Here is a 5,865-nt window from a genome sequence, read left to right on the forward strand (position 1 = left end):
AGTGTTTCGGCCCACAAGAGTCTTCTTCAGAGGTCAAATAGTACAGAATACAACATGCAACAAAGCTCCTGTTACACTTGTAAGGCAGTAAACAATGGATATAGGACCAAAAATGGAATGCTGTATGGAGAAATTAAAAAAGAGAGATTAATATTAAATTACCCAATTGAAAAATCCCATCCAATATTAAAAATGCATATTTTATTGTCATTCCAGGTTGGAAGTAAGTATATTAAATTAGGGCACAGGTTTGTTCAACAATTGCTTCCTAAGAGTACAGTACAGCACTCCAGTGCTCCACTCAATAGGCAATTGTTTATGTAGACAGCTGAATCAGTCACAAATCATAAATGCTGTCTGGATCAGTAGTGTTTTCACTCATGCACAGTTTTGCAAAAACCCTATGCAAATTTGTTCCAGGGCTGTTTGAGTCTTTCAGTGCCAAATCAACCCGACCTCATGATAGGCTCAAGTCTCAAAGGGTGATTTTGCACTAGACCTTAAATCCTGGTTCAACCCTGTCCCCAAACTTACATTCTACACTACACTCGAGTTCACCCCTGTATTTATCTCGGGGTATTTTTTGTTTCTACATTACATTGAGGTCACCCCAGTTTCACCCCACACTTGTCCTGGGATAAATGGATGCTGTTATAACCAGGGATAAATGCAAGGGATTGTGTCGCGAGTTGAACTCTGATAAAGCCAGGGATGAGATCCAAGTGGACACTGGTAAGGGAGGAAGACTTTTGTTCTAAATTGTAAATTTTAGAGTTCTTGTTTCAGGGCTGTGCTGGCTAATGGGGAGTTCATTTGGGACCCTCCTCTTGGAAGCCGGTGCACAGAGTGTTCAGCTGGAGACTTCCTGGCCCACCAACAAGAGGAAAGAGATGGGCTTTGGGGGTGACAAGCTGTGAAAGAGGGAGAAGTTAATTGCTTGGACTTTAAAAGATCACTCTTCTATTGTGTTACTAAGATCTATGCTTTTGTTCCATGATGTTAAGTGAAAAGTAAAAATGTTTTCTTTTAAATTATTGCAAGATTCATTCCAAGTTCTACCCCACAGAACCCACAAGCTGAAGTTACACCTTCACTGCAAAATTCACAGCATCCCTAATTACAGATGCTGAGGCAGAATGCAGGGAGGGAAACGGTAGAAGAAAGAACTCGTCTTTGAAAAGAATTCCCACTTTCCCCCAGGCCATATCTGCACATACATGGTACTAGCCAATGTTAGCCGAATTGCTTTATCTACAGCAATTGGCAAATTTTATACTGGGTGCTTGCCAACTATACCAAGGTCCTGTTCCCACCAACGGCTTACCAGAGAAGGAGTTCGAGGCTGTTGTTGTTAAAATAAATGTCTTTTACTTAAAGAATATAAATCACATACAAACAATACTGATGCGCTCACACATTCAATCAAGCTCCTTAGAAATACAGTATTAAAATAAGCACGTTTGCATTAGCAGGTGGGGGTGATGAGGGGTGATACTTATCTGTCCTGAAGCTTGTCCGTTCCAATGAAGAATGGATGGGAAGAACTCTAGAGATTTGTAACACACGACCAGAACCAGCCAGCACGTGTGGATCTCTTGACTGCAGATCAAGAGATCAAAGTAGAGGCAAGGGTTTGGGTATAGCAAGCTGGACAAAAGAGGAGTATAAAGCAGACAGGGGCTGTTGCGGGGGATGCTAGCTAGGAAGGGCCAGGTGAATGGTCCTTACCTTTTATAGGTGGTCTTTTGGGTGGGTGGCAACTGTGCCAACCTCGTGACCCACCTACCTATTAGTCTGTCCCAAAAACAATCCCATTGGTTGCGTGTAGTGAGGAGTGGCTACCCAGAGGGTTGGACAATATTGTAAACTAAGACCTTACTCAAAGGATGGCATCTGGGCAAGTGTGAAAACTTGGCGTCAGGGTGCTCCCTTGAAGTGCAGATGAAGCTTGGTCATTCCTCTGGTCATAAAAGGTCCATCTGGCAGGAAATGCCAATGTAGAAATAAAGCAGAGATGTGGCATACGTGACTGTCAACAATTCAGCAATGGGGGCTGCTTCTTCTCAAGTTGTTGTTTTGCTGACAATAATGGAGATGTGTGCTTCCTCACCAGGCTGGTAGCTGTGTAACTGAAACCTCATTCCCATGTAAGGCTTGTGCGTGCACCTTCTATGTGTAGTATCACAACAGGTGACTTGTACAGCTTTCTGAGCCTATGTGTGTGTGTGCACAGTTCATTGTGTGTGTAGCAGCAAATATAAAGCATAAAGCAAAATATCAATCTCATTCCTTAACACCAAGTACGTTCATTTCCTCACCTACAAAATATTTATTTACTTCATTTATAACCTGCCTTTCTCCCCAGTGGGAACCCAAATTGGCTTAAACTGTTCTCCTCCCCTCCATTTTAGCATCACAACAACCCTGTGAGCTAGGCTGGGCTGTGTGACCGGCTCAAGGTAACCCAGCGATATTCCATGGGGAGAGAGACCAGCTGTTTTTCCAGTTCTGCCTATCAGGGCATTAAGGATTATAGGATGTAAGCCTAGCACCTGTCACCCATGCTGGGCAGTGCATGCAAGGGGACAAGCCCAGACCACTTGTATTACCTACAGCAATATGAAAGTTGAGCGGCAGATGGATACGGGGTGATCAGACTGTTAAAAAGTGGTGTCTTATGTTCATTCAGGATCTAAGGACACAACTAGAAAAGATGCCGGAGAATCAGAATTAACTCTCCAGTCTCTTTAAACTATAGAAGCTGCCTCTGCTCTTCCCCCCATCTGGATCAGGACCATAGCATTGGACAAGATTTTTCCAAGGTTATTTTTATTTGTTTGACTATTTGTACTTTGGTTTTATCCCTGAAGGGGCCCAAAGTGGCTTACGGAGAATGCTCCCTCTAAGCTGTGGAGTCCTGTGAGCAAAAATTCTGCTTTGTAAGCTACTGGCCTTAAGGTTGTGAGCGAGTGATTTGGCTACTGCATAGATCAGTTTGCTCTGGAGCCATCCTTCCTGAGCTAAGGCAAAAATGTGTGAACTGGAGGCTAAAAAATTGTGAGCTCGCTCACACTAACTCACCTTAGAGGGAACACTGCTTACGGATGTACATAATGTGCCATCAAGTTGCAACTGATTTATGGTCACCCCCGCAAGGGGCTTTCAAGGCAAGTGAGAAGCAGAGAGGTGGTTTGTCATTACTTTCCTCCGCAGAATCTTCCTTGGTGGTCCCCCTTCCAAGTATCAACCATGTTTAGTTTCCAAAATCTGACATAATCAGGCTGTACCATGCTGCCTTCCTTCTCCAAAGTGGCTTACAACAATGAAAAAAAAACCATACAGTATAAATAAACCACCCAACAAACAAAACAGCAGTCCACATCTCGGGATGATCCTGGATTCAATGGCAGGTTCCTTCACAAGCACAGGCCTAGGAGCCGCAGGCTAAGAGCAAAAAGGCCACGTGCCTTTTGCCTCTTGCCATCTGGCCCTTGCCCTTCAGCTCATGCCCAAGGGCTCAGGTCCTTGACCATGTCCAAGCTTTAGATCTGGAGTAGGCATGGAAAAGCCATTGGTCTTCTTCCCAATGTTTCTATCTCTGGTGGTGTCTTTCTTCCATGCCATTTCCCTAATCTAAGTGGTCCTTGAAGTACTATTTGACCTGGTATGTTTCATCTACTGTGGCCAATAACACTTCAGGGATCTGATTTCCATAGGGATAATAGGATAAGGATGGAAAGTGTTAAACCTCTCAGATGTGTAATCCAAACCTGAATTGTGACTGATAGATATTTAAACAGTCTGAAGATCCAACTGTGGGTTTCCATTATCTCAACTAGATGGACTCTGGGTGATCTATTTGTTTAGAAGTTGTATTCAACCCATCATATAAGTCTTTCATACCTTGTGTTGGAGGTGTGGTTGGAGTGTTCACGCAGCACTCAATTGGTCTGAACTAAGTAATCAATCAATCAATTTTGGGGGAAACAGTGATGTCTGAAAGCATTCTTAGAAAACCGCACTCATATCTAAGTGAAAAACCTTAGATGGAAGTTAGTCAAAGTAACAAGTGGTAGGCCAGATCTGTCAATCAGGTTACCCTCTCACTCACAGACACAAAATTCCTAACAAAAGATCAAACTAGAAAACAACAGGAAAATGTATGTGAGGAAAAAGTCCTTGAATTAACACATTATAGTTGAATGACCAGGACCATTGCTGAAGGTTATTGGACAAATGCTTTAGAAAAAAAAATCAATATCTCTACTCAGAAACCATCTTTGGAAAGTTTAAAACACACACAACCTGGAACATTTTGAGTTCAAATGCTCATTGTTCCCTAGTGTTATTTCAAATTCCTTTTTCGAAAAGTAAATGGTCAAGTCCTAAAAAGAACTAAATCCTCACCTACCACCAGATTTTATAACTTGTTTTTTATAACTAGCTTTGGAACTTGGAAAAAGTCACAAAGGGTACCAGCAACTTTGTTCTTCGATGTTCCTCATCAGCTGAAATAGGCTAACTCACACTTTCTGGTCAGCCACTAAGTTGTTCGAGCAATTTGCTAGCCATAATGTCAAATAACAGCTGGACTGTACTATACTGGAGGGGGGGGGCTTAAGTTTTTTAAAGTATTAGTTTGAGGCTAACAGGGCCAAAGTAAATAGAAGCTACAAATATAGGTTCAAAACATCATTAGTTTCTTAAATTTCCTGATTGTACTTTGTTGTATACTGGGTTCGTTGCAGTAAGACTCAGTGAGGCAGCATAGTGATCAGCTCTGTTTATTGGCACACGTAACAACAACAACAACAAACCTTGCCCGCGAGGTCCTGAATATATGAGTACCCCCCAAAACCCCTTCCTAGTCTGCCTCCCTCTTACTACTGGTGGGTTTGAATTCCCTCCAGGGATCCTATTGGTGGGCCTAGGATCCTGGGTCCTATTGTTCTCCCGGATCAAGCTCGGACTAGGCTAGTGACTCTCTGCGAACACAACATACCTGTTCCACTGAGTTCAAATGGGATTACTTTCAATTAAGTATTACTTAAGTTTATATCATAATTGCCACCAATTAATAATGAAAAAATATTAATAAAGTAGGCTTAATAATCCTATCACAACACATATCAGATGTGTTAAGAAGAGTTTGAGATGTAATTAGAATGGTGAATTTACAGCACTGAAGAAGCTTCAAAAAGATAGATCTTGGGAAATTTGCTGGATCCGTTGTTGTGCTACATAGAAAAACACATGGTATGTTTATGAATGTCACCTAGAATACAACACAGCATATTGCATTTACAGTATTTGCTCTATTAATTGTATTCTTCACTTACTCTCTCAGTATGAACAATGAATAAGAAACAGGGAACTGTGTCTGGGGAACTAGTAGATATCTCAGTTCAGGGAAGTGGACTGGGGAACAGAAGACTGTATTCACTGTTCATCCCGAGCGCCTTGGAAGACATGAGTAAAAATGTACTAGATTAGATTAGATAGGGAAGAGGATACTGTGAGTGAGGAGGCAGCTTTGTTTACTTGCCAAGATTAAGGTATTGCCTTTCTGAGGTTTTACCCTAGGGGTTCTGGTGAATCCTAGAGCGTGGTGCTGATGTGATGATGTCATTTCTGGCTTTGTCCTGGAAGTGAGGTCACAGCATTGCTGCAACACCAAACTTCATACCATTTATTCCCCTACCACTCTACCGAGTAACAGCAAGGGCCAGGGGCTTCCACAGAGAGGTTCCTTGCTATACCTGGCAACCGTAGATCGAACACAATCCCACAGCAACAAATGTGAAGCAGCTGAGGGAAGAAAAGCCCCTGACTGGGCCAAATAGCTCCGAAGGGACTAGCTAATCC

The sequence above is a fragment of the Gekko japonicus genome, unplaced genomic scaffold (assembly GCF_001447785.1).
Source record: "Gekko japonicus isolate JY-2015 unplaced genomic scaffold, Gekko_japonicus_V1.1 scaffold2150, whole genome shotgun sequence".
Lineage (NCBI taxonomy): Eukaryota > Metazoa > Chordata > Lepidosauria > Squamata > Gekkonidae > Gekko > Gekko japonicus.